At 39.8% G+C, this 18,916-nt stretch overlaps 1 long non-coding RNA gene across 1 annotated transcript; it reads right to left on the bottom strand.

Annotated features, from left to right (window-relative positions):
* Positions 1-269: 269 nt before the first annotated feature.
* On the bottom strand, positions 270-17,883 carry LOC119491023. Its single transcript, XR_005207522.1, has 4 exons — positions 17,874-17,883; positions 12,804-12,808; positions 11,858-11,863; positions 270-422 (listed from the first exon to the last, which is right to left on the bottom strand). It is a non-coding gene; the product is annotated as an uncharacterized LOC119491023 (long non-coding RNA).
* Between the last annotated feature and the right edge of the window lie 1,033 nt (positions 17,884-18,916).

Genomic DNA, 18,916 nt, shown 5'->3' on the forward strand with positions numbered 1-18,916 from the left:
ACGTGGTTGGTACCAATGGATACCTTAGGTTTTCTAATTTCATATGCTACAACTTAAGAACTACAAAGAAAGAAATTAGTGGTGTTAAAAAAAATGTGCGTTAGTGCGTTATTATTGCATTAACTTTGACAGCCCTAGTAAAAACCTCAACTTATTGTGATTTTGCATTTACAGCTTTCCTTATCTGTATCGCTTTTGCTTGATATCAATAATTAAAGGGGACCCACAAACTGTGAAATAAGAAAACTCAGTCAGTTTTTTGTGGGCTGTCTAGATCAGAAAACATGTGATTCAACAAGCCATTCAGATGTGGCTCCCCTTCCTATGTCTCATGCAGGCTCATTATAATATACCACCCACAGCTTGAAAACTACCCTTTGCAAAGGTGCAGCTTAATTTTCTCGGAAGCCAATCAGAGCAGACTCGGCTTTTTGGGGAGGAAGTCTTAAAACGGAGTGTTTCAGACAGAGGGTGAATACAGGTATATTCAGACAGACAGTATGAGAAACATAATGTTTATTTAACATTAAAGCATGTCAACATGTTCTAGTAGAAACCCAAAATACATCCTGAAAATGAGCATAATATCTCCTCTTTAAAAAGTCATGAAATTAAAGATTAATATAATTACGTTGAAACTGAAAGATGTAAAGTGAATGAATGTGAATTAATGAAAGAACGCCGCCATGTAAATTTTAATTTAGGAGAGTCTGCATCTGACATTTTTCATATCCCTGCCAGTGATGCCATAATTACAGAGATGTTGTCATTAGAGCACATTCACAGACAATTAAAGTGGAAGAGTGGAAATAAATTAGCCCTCATCATTTCTATTGCGTCACGCAGAGAGAGTAACAGGGAAATCACAGGGAAAGGTGAAGCAATATTCAAATGGAGCGAGCCTATACTGTTTACTGTACATTCCAGGCCTCTTAAACAAACTTGTTTGCTAAACTTTCCAACTGATGACTCCACCAAAGTGTCTAAAGAGAAGAACTATTGATTTGTGTTCACCATCCAAACGCATTTAAATCTTTAATTAGCTCGGTGGCATGTGGCCAGATGTAAATTAGACATCTGACTTGTGACTGTGTCAGGATGTTGATGAAAGGTTCCAGCATTGGCTTCTGGCGGAAACAGCATTGTCTATGGTGGGAATAAATGTGATTACTGAAATTGAATTGTAGGTACTGTGTTTGTGTTTGTGTGTGTGTGTGTGTGTGTAAGAGAGAGAGAGAGACAAAGAGAGAGAGAGAGAGAGAGAGAGAGAGAGAGAGAGAGAGAGAGAAAAGAGAGACTAAAATGCAATCGAATGCACTAATGCAAATCTAATGCCACTAAAAGCTAATTCATTGCTTATCTTGACGGTACTTCTTTTTTTTTTAAAATCTTAACTACAGAAAATACATTTCATCCAGTGTGGGGTTTAACATTGTCTCAACTAAATAATGCATAAAAAAATAACCTGTATGAGAGCCGTTTAACATTTATTAACTAAACTTGACTATACGGAATTAACATTAGAGATATCTACAACGGCATTTTAGTAGTCGTTTCGGTCCCGTTATTGATAGCGATACCTGCGCTTTGGGTATCGGTCGATACCGAGTACCGATCCGATACCAGTGTGTAATTAATGAGCTGTATGCCTCACTGTGTGGAAGTGACTGGGATCATTCTTTACGCCTGGAAGACACAGGGAACGTCAGGAGCGTATGGCGGCTGCGTGGCGTGGCGTCTGCGTTTCGTGGCGGCTGCGTGGCGTATTGGCTGCGTAATTCACGCGTCGGGTGTTCACACCAGCTGCGTTTCAGCTGCTTGTCAGCTGTGTGTCTGCTTCATTTCTGCTGCTCCAGCTGCTGCTGTCAGCCCTTTCTTTCTACATAGAGTTTGCCTTTTAATGGTCATTTCATTATAAATAGGTTAAGAAATGTGTGGTAATTTGTAAATAATAGTAATAATCGACAATTAAAACTTCGTACTATATTCATTCATGGAGCTCTCCAAGTCACTGCATGTTCTAGAACACTGTCCGGCACATATTTCAGAATAAAAGCCTTGTGTTAACAAATGAATGAATTCTGTCCACAGAAAAAACGCTTGAGGGCCTGACGTTCCTGGTGTGTCCCAGGCTTAAGGCAACATCAGGCTTGACTTAAAAATTGCTTTCCTTTGTAAAACAAAATCTAACAAATAAATACATATACACAAATTTAGTGAATTGTAATTTATAATTAAAATGATAAATTGTACACTAGTAACTTTAAAATGTACAATTCAGGTGTAAACCTTTTTAATGCAGCAACACATTGGTCAAAACATAAACAGGAATCAAAATTCCAGTATATAATGTATAAAGTATATAAACTTAGAATTGAATTTAATAGATCGGCCCCGTTGTCGTCGATATCCGATCCAGCTATTTGAGTCAGTATCGGCCCGATAGCCAATCCACTATTGGTATCGATGCATCCCTAGTAATTACATTAATAGTCAGAATTGTTATTCAAGATATCTACAGCCTCATTCTGACTAGTCAAAACAACAGTTGGAGATTTCAGTTTTGATTATCCCAAATAACAGTTGCAGGTATCTCAAACATCCTTATAACTAATCTGAATTGTTTGCATGATGTTGCTGATGCAAGGCTTCCCATTGGATATCGGCCCACAAAGCATCTGAACAGTATTAGCAGAAGCTTTGGCTGTTGTAAGGATAGTTAAAAAATGTCATGAAATAGAAGCTTATCCTCAAGTAATTTTGTGGCGAAAGAGAGCTTTGTTCACGAGAGAGTTGTGGTATAAATATGCAGCGTATTGTAGATTTATTCTCGCCCGACACGCTTGATAAAACCATACGGTTGCAATGCAGTCGATAGTATGTTCGAATAGGTTCCGCCTCCCACTCCCATTACAGATATCTGCAACGTCATTTTGCCTGGTCAAAACTTGTCAAAACTTGAGGCAGAATGAAAGTTAAAGATATCTCCAAATGAGATATCTCTAATCCAAATTCATTTCAAGATATCTATAACTTGATAATAGATATCTACAATTAAATGATGACTCTTCCTAACTCCAGTAAAAATTTAATTTAACATATCTAAAAAAGGACAATGTAGATATCTTGGATAGAGGGAAATTAAAGATAAAGATGGAATTCTGACTAGTCACAATTAAATTGTAGATATCTGAAACTGGAATTACAACTAGTCATAATTCAGCTGCAGATATCCGTAGTTCACACTGCGGACATTTGCAACTGAATTGTATATCTGTAATGAGAAACCCGATACACATGAATGGCAAAAGTAGTTTGAATCTTACTAGTCAAAATGTAATTACAGATATCTTGAATTGGAGTTTTGACTGGTCAAAATGACGTTGCAGATATGTGTAATAACTATCCAGTCTAGGTAATAGATGTTAAAATGGCTTTCCATAAACAGCTGCTGACCCATGACTGGCTCACTAACATGTTACTTCTGATTGGCTGAGCCGACTCAAAGGCTCTTGACTCGCAAATCCAACATGCCACCCATGTGCCAGGAACAATTCACAGTAGAATAGCTGCAAAACACAGAAGTAAGGAGTAAAAAAATAGCTTCAGGCTATGATGTTAGAACAAACAACAAGAGGTTGCATCTATTTGTAATCCAAAATGTGCACAGTGTGTGGGCGTTTATGTGACATGTATTTAATAAGCAATTCATTCTTAATTTGTGTATTGTCCTCATACAGTAATTAGCCGAAACAGTGTTTTAACACTACAGGATCATACCTGATTTCCACCCTGCATGGAGACAACGCCTGACAAGACACAACTGGCAAATAAATGTTACTTTCTGTGACACACTATTAAAGCACTTTACAAGTGTTGTTTTGACATGGAAACAACCAAGCCACTCAGCCCATTTAATCAAAGCCCCCAAACCCTCAGAAGCCTAATAAATGTCCCTGCCAACTTTCATAAATGGGGGGATCAATTATAATTGATTTCACAGTCTGATACATTTATTAATGTGACATCCATTTATTCACATGCTTACCTGTTAACATCAGCCCCTGCTCACAGACAATGAGCTTAGGATCTCATACTTTATTCAAAGTATCACTTTTTTGTTACACTGAAATAATTGCTACACCGCCACGTTGGATTCACTAAATAGAGAGCAACACTTCATTTCTCACGCCGGTCAGCCGATGAGACGTCTCTATAATTCGTTAACTATACGATATGTGCTATTGAGTGTGCAACAGGCAGATGAGAAATGGAATTTCCCTTAAGAGCTGAATAAATTAGTGCCAGGGTGTTACCTCCTGTCACATTACGTGACATCCCCCCCTGCAGATGAAACCTGCCACTCAGCAGAGCAGGAGAGCATCAGAGATGATCTCATCTCACCAACAACGTCGCCAACATGCTGGGACCAGACATGAGTGTAAAGCCTCGGACACACCAGGAACGTCAGGAGCGCGTGGCGGCTGCGTGGCGTGATTGCTGTGTGGTTCATGCGTCGGGCGTTCACACCAGCTGCGTGTCTGCTGCATTTCTGCTGCTGCTGCTGTCAGCCCTTTCTTTCTACATAGAATAAGCCTTTTAATGGCTGTTTCATTCCATTATAAATAGCATTTATATTTATTTTGGACAAAGAAAGGTTAGGAAACGTGTGGTAATTTGTAAATAATAGTAATAATCCACAATTAAAAACTCGTACTATATTCATTCATGGAGCTCTCCAAGTCACTGCATGTTCTAGAACACTGTCCAGCACATATTTCAGAATAAAAGCCTTGTGTTAACAAATGAAGGAATTCTGTCCACAGAAAAAACGCTTGAGGGCTTTTATTTTGAAATGAAAGCAGGAATTGTTGATTTAAAAATAAGTCTTTACTTTTTTTTCATCTCCGTAACATATTCTACAGATAGACATTGAAACTGTAGTAATCTTGCTGGTATGATGTTAATATACAGTCAATAGATCACCTTCACTGTCCGTGACATATTCTACAGATGTCTAGACATCGAAACTGTAGTAATGTTGCTGATATGATGTTATACAGTCAATAGATCACTTTCACTGTCTGCTGTTGCTGTGAGACAATTATTAAGTTGCTTGCCAAGTTGAGTGACAGGTGGGTGCTGTACCAGGTGGCTAGCTGCTAGCTGTCTGCTCTGCTGCGTCACCCGGGCCTTAGCTCCACCGACGATCCACCTCTTTATCAGCAGCGTAACATATTGTGATTGGCCCCTAGAGCAAATTCTTTTCTTTGGTACTTGCCCCAAACACAAGCACAAGCCTGTGCACACATACACACATACACACATACACACATACACACATACACACACAACTACTCCAGACAATTGCAAAGCAGACAATTGCTATGCCACCATGGAGAGGCTCATCACGCAACTCCCATCCTGCAAACCAGCCTTAGATCAGCACCACGGACGGCAGCCGGAGCAGCAAATTTATCAACTCTAGTTTAACAGCCCGCCCTGGAGTCAGCAGCCAAATGTTATCACAGACACAGATTTCAGAAGGTGTGCATGTTCCAACATATTAGACGTAATAATCACAATGCTATAGATTGAAATCCCTGATCCCACTCCATAATAAGAAGCGTCTTTTGCTCCGCAAAGTCTTTAACAACACTGCTTAAGAACCGTGTCCCCTTTTATTGGAATGTCCTGGCGTGAGTGACACAGCGCGACGTGGCACGCTGTTTTGAGCTGAACTTTTGTCAGACACCCAGTTGTTTCTATTCAGTTTCAGTTCTGTTGCTCGCCTTAAAATCGCCTCAATGGACCAGGAGCGGCTGATTGGTGAAGTTGAAATGAGGAGTTGTCTATACGATACCTCCTCATTTCACTACAAAAACCTTAACAAGGTGTCAGCTGGCTGGAGGGAGATCACCAGGGAGCTGAAAGTTTCCTTCTGCTGTTGGTTATATTGTATGTCATTTCCAGTAAATATCACAATATTAAACGTTTGTTTTCGGTTTAAAAAGAACAAACGAAGGAAGATAAGTGAATCTCAAACGCAGATAGGTAGCGTACGTGGTTTGTGTACATGACATAACAGAAGTGCATATAACGGATTAAGTGTGGACACTGCACAGGAAGGTGATTTTTGGGCCCCTGACAGCAGTGCGTCGCACTGGTTGCACCGTCAAAATTTACACCATTAATTTTTATCCATTCTTTGATTAGCCATGAGTTAGGCTGTGCCGTCACTGCCAAGATGGCGATGGCCGGAGCTACCCACTTTGAGCTTCACAACCGCACTTTAGAAACCTATGGGAGACGTCACAGAGACTATGGCGGCATACCACCCAATTAAAGGGCTTCAAACACACATACTGTAGGGTTAAATCTGAATTAATTACTACCGGCCAATAACGATTTTAAAGATGTTTTAAATGTTTGTCTAGATCAGGGATCAGCAACCTGCAGCTCCGGAGCCACATGTGGCTCTTTAGCCCCTCTCCAGTGGCTCCCTGTGGATTTTTAAAAATGGAAATGAATAATTGTTTTTTGGTTACATTTTAATTTTTATTTATCATTGTTGTAGGTCATTGTTGTAGACGGTATGAGTATTAGGGCCACATTGAGGAAAAAAAAATAAATCGGAGATTTCAAGAATAAAGTCATAATATTACGAGAATAAAGTCGTAATATTATGAAAATAAAATCATAAGTTTACGAGAAAAAAAGTAATATTATTATGATTATAAAGTCATAAGTTTACAAGAAAAAAAGTCATAATAATATGAGAATAAAGATATGACTTTATTCTCGTAATATTACGACTTTTTTTCTCTTAAAGTAATGACTTTATTCTGGAAATCTCACATTTCTTTTCCACCAATGTGGCCCCAATATTCCATCGTACATTTGCACTTGGGCTCTCACTGCATTAGACTTATATACTATATACTTAGACTATAAACTGTGTTACCTTCATCACAATGCTCAAATGTTTAGCGGCTCCAGACACATCTTTTTTTTTTTTTTTGCCTATGGCTAATGGCTCTTTTGATAGTAAAGGTTGCTGACCCCTGGTCTACATTATGTGGCTTCTTACAGCTGCACCATGGCCCATGCTATTTTCCCCCTCAGATGGTGAGACAAATGTGGATGTTAGCCCCAAATCAACCAGCCGGCATGAAGTAGCCTACTGGATAAAATAACATAAAGTTATGCCCCAGCAACATATTTCCAAGGATAAATGGTGTCCTACAGCCTCTGGTCACCCTACATGACAAACTGTACGGTGATATGACTCAGCTCAGCTGTCAGTCGGATACAATCTGACATCAAATCATCGGTGGTGACACAGAACTTTCTTCATGCTTCCCCTGGAACAGAAGGGACTAAATTGGACTACAGTGAAATAATTTCATTGCTGACATGCACATCAAATTTTTCATTCCTTGTTTTATTGTTCTATTGTGCTTACAGCTTTTATGCTGCCGTTCTATGACCCTGTAGGAGTGGATGTGCTTCTGTAGGTGTGTGACTGTGTGGGATTATTTCTCTGTGCCCAACCACAATGTAATTTCTGGCTACGCTGCTGGTGAGTGGTGCTGGTTGAATTCAAGCACTTTTCCCCCAACAAGACTGTGAGAGTAAGACGATGAATTTCCAAGGTTGGAAATTGAGTTTGAATCAGTTCTGCTGCACATGCATTGACTTCCATTATAAATAAAAAGAACCAAAATGACAAGAAGTTAATGAAGAAAAATTTAACATTTTGTTGTCAGATTTATTTCTGAGACTCTCCAGTAGAAATAACCATCTGCTCCCATATTTTCTCACCTTCTATAAACTTTGATATACAACATATAACTGCTTGATACATAAACAGTGTTCCCACGAAGCAAATTCAAATCAGCGACTACGACTACGCTCCTACAGATAAGCACGCACTGTCAAAGATGGAAAACTGGGTTTTCTCATTATCAAAGAGTGAAGTAGAGCACGAGCTGATGCCTCACTGATTTTCAGCTCAGTTTTTTTCTTTTTTTCTGTAGCTTGACAGTAGACCTTTCTCTGCTCTGCACGTGGCAAGTTGTATTTTCTCTTTCTCCACATCCCCAAATGGAGTACACAAGACAACTGTGAAAGAGATGGTTATTTCTCCCAGAGATTCTCTGACCTTTGAAGAGTAGACTTCTGACTGGAAGGACCATGGTTTGAGTTCAGAAGCAGATTGCAAAGTGTAATTGTCTCCCATTTCTCCATAAAGTGCTGCCTGGGTGCTGAAGAGAAAGACAATGGGCGTCAAACTGCACTAGTGGAGCTTCTTACTGGCAGCTCACAGGTTTGAATGTGCGCACCTACATGGCAGTGTTCGATCTTGAAATGTTTTGTTTTCTGACCATCAATCCAAAACCAAAAAATATTCAGTAATAAATAGATTAAAGCAGCAAATCTTCATATCTGAGAAAACCTGCAGTTCTTTTGGCATTCCTGCTTGATAAATGACATTAACAGTCAACTAATCAACTAATCTTTGCAGCTCCGTGTGCATCTAATTATAACAGAGTCAAATCATCCATGATAATAAATGTGATTCAATAAAATAAACAACCCCTCACACCTGTTCCAACATGACTCATACAAGCATTTTACTGATGAGCTGATCTGGCCAATCAGTAAAAACCAAGACACACCAAATTACTTGGTGAATGTTGGGAAAAGATTGTGGTCTTAAAAAGGCCAAAAAGCTGTTTGCCTCACTGTGTGGAAGTGACTGGGATCATTCTTCTATATCAGGTTTGACTCAAACATTGCTTTTCTCACTTTGTAAAACAAAATGAAGCAAATAAATACATAGATATAAATTAACTGAATCGTTATTTATTATTAAAATAATAAATTGTACACCAGTAACAGAGTAAAAAAATCTTAAAAATGAACAGGAAGTGTAAAGCCTTTTAATGCAGCAACAAATTGGTTAAAACTTCAACAGGAATCAAAATTCCAGTATATAATGTATATAGTATATGAATATAGATAAAAAACTCAAATCCGAAAAGATTGACAGATTAATAGCTCTTTCTCGATTTGTAGGTGGTGGTGCATGGCTGTACTTAGATGGTGGAGTGATTTGTCTGGTTAATTCCAATATCAAACGAGACTCCGGCATGCTAACTAGTTGCGCGGCCCCGTGCGGTCGTCGTCCAACTTCTTAGAGGGACAAGTGGTGTCCAGTGGCGTTCAGCCACACGAGATTGAGCAATAACAGGTCTGTGATGCCCTTAGATGTCCGGGGCTGCACGCGCGCCACACTGAGTAGATCAGCATTTGTCTACCCTTCGCCGAGAATTGTGGGTAACCCACTGAACCCCACTTGTGATAGGAATTAGGGATTGCAATTATTTGGGGCAGAGGTACAGCAGGTCGTCCACCAATCGGAAGGTCGGCGGTTCGATTCCCGGCTCCTCTGGTCATATGTCGAAGTGTCCTTAACCCCAAATTGCTCCCGAAGGCTGTGCCATCGGTGTGTGAATGAGTATTTAGATAAAATACAGATGGGCAGGTTGGCAATTTGCATGGCAGCCTCTGCCATCAGTGTTTGAATTGGTGAATGCTGATATGTAGTGTAAAGCTCTTTGAGTGGTCGGAAGACTAGAAAAGCGCTAAATGCAAGTCCATTTACCATTTACCATTTGAATAGATCGGCCCCACTGTCACCGATACCTGATCCAGTTATTTGACTCAGTAGCGGCCTGATATCTACCAAACACACAGTTGGGATTAGGGAAAGATTGTCATGGAAAAGAAACCACTACTGAGTGTTGGTAGGAGACAGGGCATCCAATCACCCACCACAACCACCTCTCTTCCTCTCTTAAGGGCAATCCACACCACCAGCATCGAGGAGTGTGTGACGCACATTGGGGGTCGAGATCAACAGACTAGGGTGTCATATCACGGTACAGATTGTAAAGAGCCCTGAGGCAAATTTGTGGTTTGTGATACTGGGCTATATAAATAAAATCGACTCGACTTGAATCAACCAATTCCATTTTTCTGCCCAGTGAAGCATGGTCTCGATAGGAAGCCACTGAAAATCACACAAATCTCCTACTTTCTGAAAATATCATGGTGTTCATCTTTCAGTGTCTTTCTTGTATACTTCTCTTTGAGCCTATTTGGTTCTGAGGCCAGTAACAAGTTCAGAATGGAGGTCAGAGTCGATGTGGATTGAATGCTTCAGTAGCACTTACATGACTATGATGTCTCGCCTTTAGTGGGAATTTTAGATAACACCTTTCAGATTGGTGTAAGAACGTCACTTTGCTTCCTGCTTTGCTACTGAGCTCAAACATATTGTACATTGGTTAAACCTGCTTAATCAAACAACCAAAGCTGTTGCCTCTCAATCCAAAGGTATTAAGTTCATATTGGACGATTCCACACTTCACATTTATGACCAATGCCAAAGTTTAGTGCCAAAGCAGGAGGTAGAGTAATCTCAATGTAACAAAGTGGAAAGGAAGGGAGTGCAGGTGGGCGTGGTATACAGTATGCGTGGTATACAGTATGTATACATGTAGCGTGTCTGACTTTCTTGCAAGAGACTGGAGTTTGTTTCCTGTCACAGACAAGCAATTACTGTATGCATTTCTTATTAAACACATTAACTGCCTGTCTGCTAGTCTTGAAACTAGCGATTGACACCATGAACTCATGTTTACAATGTTTACTGAGGTAATAAATCAAGTGAGAAGTAGGCTCATTTTCTCATAGACTTCTAAACAAACAGACTTCTTTTTGCAACCACAGGAATCGCCCCCTGGTGGCTGTTAGAAAGAATGCAAGTTAAAGGCACTTCTGCATTGGCTTCACTTTTCAGAACTGGAGGTTGCCGTCTGCATTGAACAATCCATCTAGGGTTTTTGCAGAATTGTCCAATATCAATGCTTTTTATGTGCTGATTAAGTTGCGTTTCTAGATAGGACAATCTCCAAAAGATGAGTCATTTTGGGACGTATTAAGTAATAGTTAATAATTAAGTAAACAGGACAGGTGATTTGCTGAAAACGGACTACATTACTGGCTCTCTGTTGTGATATGTATAGATTACTGCCGACCTAACAGCTAAACTCCAGCAGAGTCTGAGTTCATGAAATCAGTGGGCGTCATCTCGTCGGTCTGGCCTGTGTGCCATTTACGAACCTCTCACTCCTGTAAGGTTAATGGTGTGGGACGCTGCACCGCTCTGATTAATTAGAGCTGGACCGAGGTCAGCGCCTCCAACCTTTAGCTGGAACCATAGCTCATAACAAACAACTGTATTTACATGGGAGCCGTGAGTGGGCGGACAGCTCCAGAAAGACCCGACTGAGCCGCATGAAAACACTGCTGCCTCCAGATATAAATGTGATGAGTCACCAAAGAAAGAGACCAGTAAATTTATCATACATGTTTTCTCCTTGTTGTTTCTATTAATACCTTGTTGACCTACATTAATGTAAAACTGCCTTGGAGCTTTCAATTTTCACAACAAAATGAAGACCTTGCTCTGAGTGATGAGCCCTTGAAATAGTTGATTGCTAAACGAAAACAAAATAATAAACTTTGGCCAGACGGCGATGAAATTAGGTCTTCATGTTGTCATATTGCTGAAGGCTGAGGAGAAGCATCATGTTTTATGCAGCCTCCATATCATGAACCTCGCAGGCTGAATCCCCTTGAAGTGACCAGCAACAGGCCTGGAAAGCTCTGTCTTTGGGCTCCATCCATTGGTCAATATGCATAACTGCAACAACAAATATGCTCGATGGGGTTTTGTATGGAATCTGTGAACAGCAGTGAATATCATCTGTTTCATGGCTGCTACTTTTCCCTGTATTTTGTTTAGCTTTTTGACATTTTCATAGATAACCAAGGAGAGTGAACAATATATCTTAGTAATGAGAAGTTTCTTCAAAACAAATTTCAGACTCTTTTACAGCCACACTTAGTCCTTCAGACTATCCAGCCTGACATATTAACCAACCATTTTTGCACCCGGCGGAGTGGCTGACAAAGAAGCAATCTACAAACCATACAATATTGTGGCCGATTAGATCGCACACATCACTCCGAGGGACTTTTCATTTTCCAAATGAGTTATCCCGCCTGCACAAATGATGTAGCCGCATGACATCAAGTGTTAAATAAGCTTTGGACCGAGGCTATCCATTCTACTTTGTGGCTGCATTGTACTGTCTGCTCCACCATAAAAATCTTATTTTCCATCCAATGCAGGTAAACGATCTCCAGGGATATTCATGTGCTCATTTAACTTTCTAATAGCGGACTTTAAAGACATGCAGATGGATTCTCACAAAGACCAGATAGGCTTTTTCATGTGCATCCTGGCATGAGAACAGTTGACTCTAAAAAATGCATGAGAAATGTGATGGCAGGTGGATGCGTACTTTCCAGGAAAGAAATGCAAGTGGGACAGCATTTTATATTTCTTTTCTTTTACTACTGGTGAAGGCATGATGTAACATGTTGTGGATAATAATTGATGTTAAATTGTTTGAATATTTATCTAATAATTTGATGCCGATCTGTCACGCAAAAAAGAGACACAATTATGAGCATCTGCACTGTTGCTGAATCCATGCAAACACTCGTGGACTGACAGAATACTCAATTGTACTATAGCTGTTTGAACTGACACTGTTTATTTCAGCGTGCCTCGAGTTCTGCACCAGCAAATGTTACCCTTTCTACCAAAGATACCCTGAATACTATCCAAAACGTCAGCTAGTCCTTGGAGCACAGTGGGAGACTCTTACTCATGCTTATAAACCCAGACAGAGCTGTCAGACGAGCAGAGGAATAACACTGATTGAATAGCTGCATGTGTGTGTGCACTGTCAATGTGGCGGGAACGGGATAATACCTGCATTATGCAGGCATTCATAAATTCAATAGCAAAATTGAATTTGCCTCATAAATAGGACACCGCTGGAGCATTAACTTTATAGTGCTCAATACATAAAGCATAAAATACAACACATAATCCACCATAAAAATATATTGAGAATAGTACAGCAGAAAAAAATTAAGATAAAGCATCCTTGTTGCCAAATTTAGAGACTGAAAGTGAATGTGTGCATTATTTGTTCATCTATCTTAGTTTCCTATTTCTTCATGGACAAATTGTAATGAGATTCCTCTTTGAGATGCTGCCTCTAACTATGATATACTGTATAATCCCCTGCAGGATGCACAAGCAGGTGCATCATCTGGGATCGATGTTAACAATTTATACAGGGTAAGTGTTGCCAAAGTCTCAACACACTCCTCTGAGTTGCTCAGGAAAGCTAAAGCGCTCTGCAGGGCAGTGACTTTTGGAGAAAAAAAAATAATAGTGGTATATCTCTAGTCCCCAGTGGATGAATTTAGAGAGTTTTCTTCAGTTGGCTTTGAGCTACTTTGGCTTAATCAGGAATAGTTTGGCCGTGAATGCCGTGCCTCAGCAGTTCAGTCCCCCTTTTCATGCAGCAGGAGCTGCAGCAGACTCTAATGCATGCAGGTGCTGCATTATTGCACCAAAAGGGAAGTAGTCAAAAGCTCCCCCCATCTGTAGGATTGTACACAATAGTGTTGGCAGTAAGCTATGTGGTCAGATCATGAAGCGGCTCTGTGACTCAGCCATGGTGTTTTTTATGAGAAACAGTTGTTGGTTTGGCATTGTTTGCCTGGAAATGAAAACAAATCCTTCTCTAACATTTGCAAGACTTCGATTTATGTTGAGATGTGCAAAATTCAATACTAGAAACTTTTTTTCTCACAATCTCCTGCACTTTAAGTTAATTGGAGACTTTAAATTGCCCATACAGTATATGATAATGTGAGTGGGGATTTGTGTTTCTACCAGTGGGCAAACTCTGGGTCTGAAAAGTGAAGCCAATTGGGAAGTGCCTTAAACTTGCTAACGGCCAGCAGGGGGCGACTCCTCTGGTTGCAAAAAGAAGTCAGATTGTATAGAAGTCTATGAGAAAATTATTTGATTTATTACCACAGTAAACATGGGAAACTACTAGGGCATATATATATAGGGTATATACTATATATATATATATATATATATATACGTATATATATATATATATATATATATATATAAGCATAAAGCAGCATATTTGCCCACTCCCATGTTGATAAGAGTACTAAATACTTGACACTCACTTTAAGGTACATTTTGAACAGTTAAAAAATGTGCGATTAATCACGATTAAATATTTTAATCAATTGGAAACATGAGTTTATGGTCTCAATTGCTAGTTTCAAGTCTTCTTCAATACAGCATGATGTTCATTTAGTAAATTATGGTCCCATTTAGAGTCAAATAGACCATAAAGCAGGGGATGCTTTAGGGCGTGACATGTCCCTACCACGGTGTTGTCCTGTCTGGAAGTTGTCCGCATTTTTGTCTTACAACTTTAGTCCTTTCACAGTGCGTTTTCAGTACATAAAAGTTAATAGTAACATATGTGTCACCTAAAAATCTCCAGTTGGACTTAGTTCCACCCTCTTGTGTCTCTTTCGGTTGCAAAAAAACAAGATGGTGACGGCCAAAATGCCAAACTCAAGGCTCCAAAACAGCAGTTCACAAACTAATGGGTGACGTCACGGTGACTACGTCCACTTCTAGTCTATGGTCTCTATAAAGTATGTGAACCAAACAGCTGAGGGTTTATCCTAACAGTGCATGCTGGGATTTTAAACATTTTTAAACATATTCACACATATCACTGAGGAATTTGACTTATTGATAATGTAGAGTGTCATCTATAAATACTAATGAGAGAGACTCAGAAAACATTATTTTATATCAGTAATATTTAGTATTACCAATGTAATCTTAAAACAGACATATTTTTTATTAACATGGTCTGTGTTTGTCAGTCAATCACAGTAGTTTGGCAGTGAGCGGCTTCCACTCGTGTTTTGAATTTTGGTGGCCAGGAGGCCCTTTTACATTCAGATTATAGATTGCACCTTTAATGTGGTAACACTGGATTGATTGTAAGTAACAACACAGCTGCAGTGTTACAAGACCATCCTCCTCTTTCACTGCACATACAAAGACACACAAATGCACACACTATCCCTCTGAACCCACAATCAAATCTCACTCAACATCTGCACAACATTCCCAGCAGGCCTGGAATGTACATCAGCCCGGGGAAATCTATAGGATTGGTTCACCTCACTAGTTTTACTTTTGTACGTGTGTTGTTTTTTATCAGCAGGTGAGAGGTGGCACAACACCTCAGAAAGCAGCCCGCTCCACTTAAAATCCCTCTGTTTCTACCCAAGTAAACCATAAATCATCCATGGGTCGTTATGACAGTTCCGGCTACGCTCCACCACATTACTTTGGGAAAACATTACAGTTACATGTCCACATATCCCAAATCCCAAAATTGCTATTCGGTCTTATTTGTTTCTCCTCTGTGCCTCGGTTGATGCAATCATGGTTTTAATCATGGTTGGCTGCTTGGAAGAGTGGCTGAGTGACTGAGGGTGCGTAAGTGTGCATGCTGAGGCCAATTCAGATTTTTGTTGTCAGATTCTGAGGGGCAAAGCTGCTCTTAAGACACAACTCATTTTGGTTTTATTGTTGTTTTATGTCTTGGTCTACACACTGTTATAATGTCATTCAATTTCAGTGTGTAGAACAAAATGTTCTAGGACCACTTTTTAGGCAGATACTGAACTGCTCTTGAATTTGTGTTTTTAAATTAGAATCAAACATGTGCCTTGTATAAGAACTTGCACTCTATATATTTGCCCTCTTTCTGACTTTTCACTGCAACAACTTCCTTCAAGATAAATAAAAAGTTTTATCTTGAAATGCAAGTTTGCAACATGTCATGCAGTTCAGACTGAGGAGGGCAGCATAGTTCAAAAACCAAAAGTATTGACACATATTGTAAATCATTTTGGCACAAACCTGGCTACTTAAAGTGGCAGTAGGCAGAATACTTTTGGCATCATTGGGCAACAAATCCATAATAACTTTTCAGCATTTTGTATCTCAAGTGTTCTGAGAGATAACTAGACTTCTGCACCTCCTCATGGCTCTGTTTTCAGGCTCTAGAACATCTAGCCCGTGATGGGAGACTTTGGCCAATCACAGGTCATTTCAGAGAGAGAGCGTTCCTATTGGCTGTTCATTCAATGGAGGCAGCTGTCAATCACTCCCAAACTCCGATCAAACGGTCAAATTAGGCAGGGCTGATCAAATATGAATTAATATTCTGTTACTGTAATGTCTTTTTCGCCTCAAATGTTTTTAGAAACATCTTGTAGTGTTCTGATCTCAACATGGCTGCCTGGTCACACAAACTTTCTCATTTTACAGCTAAACAGTACACTACGAGATGTTTCTGAAAACATTTTATTGCCAAAAATAGGCATTACAGTAACAGAATATTGATTCATATTTGATCAGCGCTGCCTAGTTTGACCATTTGATCGGGGTTCACCAGTGATTGACAGCTGCTCAGAGACGGCAAGGCTCCAGCTCGGCTCTGATTGGTTGTTTTCCTCCGGTCTGTGAAATCTTGCAGATGCCATTAGGAGCACCAGAGAACACAGAGGCATATGATCATACTATACTATGTTTTTTTTCGACATACTATACTATGACTTTTTTTCGACATACTATACTTTACTATGACTTTTTAATTTTTTTCTGACATACTATACCATAACTTTTTAAAGAAGGATTCGACATACTATACTATGAGTTTTTTTCGACATACTATACTATACTATGACTTTTTAAAATTTTTCTGACATACTATACTATGACTTTTTTACGACATACTATACTATGACTTATTTTTTTTCAGATTACCTGTCTCATGCACTACCGTCAGGATATAGTGAGCGTTTTATTAAAATAAAACTTTTTAATCATATTTGCAACAGGTATACCCACTGCTGCTTTAAATCAGGTATCTAAGTGTTAAAATCAACATTGAAACTCACTATTATTAGGCACTACTAATGTTTTTTTGGGGGGGGGTTTTGACCAATTTGCAGCAAACATCTGTCTGTATCAGTGCATCTCACCACTTTCAACAACTGTAAATCAGATAATATGACGGTGAGCCCATGAATTTGACACTGGCCTATTAAAAACCATAAATACAACTCTTTACTATTTCATAACTCTTTTTCACAAAATCCCCAAAAGATATTTGCGAGGGTGCTCTAATCTCAGTGTCACACTGACCGTATAGAGCCACAGTGGGCTACTGCACGCCATTCAGCAACAAAATACAAATCAATTTTTCTGCATGAAGAAAACTGCTGCTAGAAAACCAATCACACCAGGAATCTGTCATGTTATTGTAAATACATTTAAATAACATTCCATTATTTTACTCCTGAATTAAAACTACAGTCATGTGCAGTGCCTGAACCCTACAACAATGCACTGCACTGAGATTTATGATGCTGGATCCCACCACATGTAACAATGTCTCCCCCAGTAGGAGACATCAGTGGCTCCTGACAGCCTTGCTGCATTCAGCCTGGCTCAACCATAAACTACACAATGCATCTCTACATTCCCTCACAGGGGGTGCCGTAAAACTTGTTTACTAATTAAAAAAATGTCATAAAATACACAGTATAAAGTGCAAACTGTAGCCTACAGGTTTTGGGGCAAAACTGGGGGGATGTGGACATTACCTATTATAGCACAAAATAAACAGTTTCCCCTTGATATCCATTGCTTTCAGTAAAAATGTGACTAACGTTGCGGCCTGGATTTGAGTAACCAACCATTATACATGAAGCCATCAGGATGAACAGCCCTGCATGTCTACGGCAACAAGAGACAGGAAGTAGTGTGTAGCTATTGTGCCGCAGCAACAGAGGGTGTTGCTAAAGATTTCCCATAAAAAGGAGCACATTGTTTATTTGCTTAACCTCTGGTACCTCTGCGGCTATTCCCCGGCTCTCCACAGAGCGGATTACTTTGTTTTAATCCAGCTCAGGGTGCCCCCGCGCAGCACGCGTTAGTCCTTCGTCATCATAACAGGCCAGGTATCGACACGCGTGCCCCCCCTGTTTACCTCCACAGGGCAGAGGGATTAGGAGCACAAGCTTTGATGTCAGATTCACAGACAGAAGTGGAGCAAAGCTAAAGCCTCTCAGGGTTATTATGATATCCAAGTCCATTTCTTTAGCAGACGTTATGGAGCAACGGGAGAGCCGGGATACAGGAGAAGAAAAGGAATATATGGAGGACCATCTGCCGAAGACTTTCTTTTATCATTCTAATTGTATTCATTTCGTAATTTGATTTATTTAGATTTTTGTTGCTCATTTGTACTGTCGAGATTCTCTTTGGTGTGTTCATAAAAGTCCATCAGGAGATTTCAGCCCCTAAAGAAATGTTCACTGTCTGCTAAACAGCTAATGAGTAATAATGTTGTCTCATGCACTATTAGCACTTCAGTAAATGTTGTTCCATTATTTATACTCCACTGTTGCAGTCAGATTTAATCTATCTATTGTCTTTGTAATTGCTTAGAGGAAATACAAAGGATGTGTTCATTGCTATATGTTGGTTTTACAGCAGTAGAGGGTCAGTGTTTTTTTATTATCTGTTAATTTCCCTCTTGGCCTACAGCAAAAGCAGCTCCATTCTCCCAGCTCTTGGTTTAGGAGTCTGTAAACACTGCCGATGTGTTTCCCTATTGACATAATCACATTGAGTGGTGCTGATGCAGTGACATTTGCAGTAATAGGAGACTGATAATCCTCACACAATTGCTTCTCCACTTTTTGCACTATAGGGGAGGCCACGGGGGACACGCTGTGCTTCTGCAGAAAATCTGCTGCTTACCGAGTGACCGTGAACACGATAGCC

The sequence above is a fragment of the Sebastes umbrosus genome, chromosome 7, assembly GCF_015220745.1.
Source record: "Sebastes umbrosus isolate fSebUmb1 chromosome 7, fSebUmb1.pri, whole genome shotgun sequence".
In the NCBI taxonomy this organism is placed as follows: Eukaryota; Metazoa; Chordata; class Actinopteri; order Perciformes; family Sebastidae; genus Sebastes; species Sebastes umbrosus.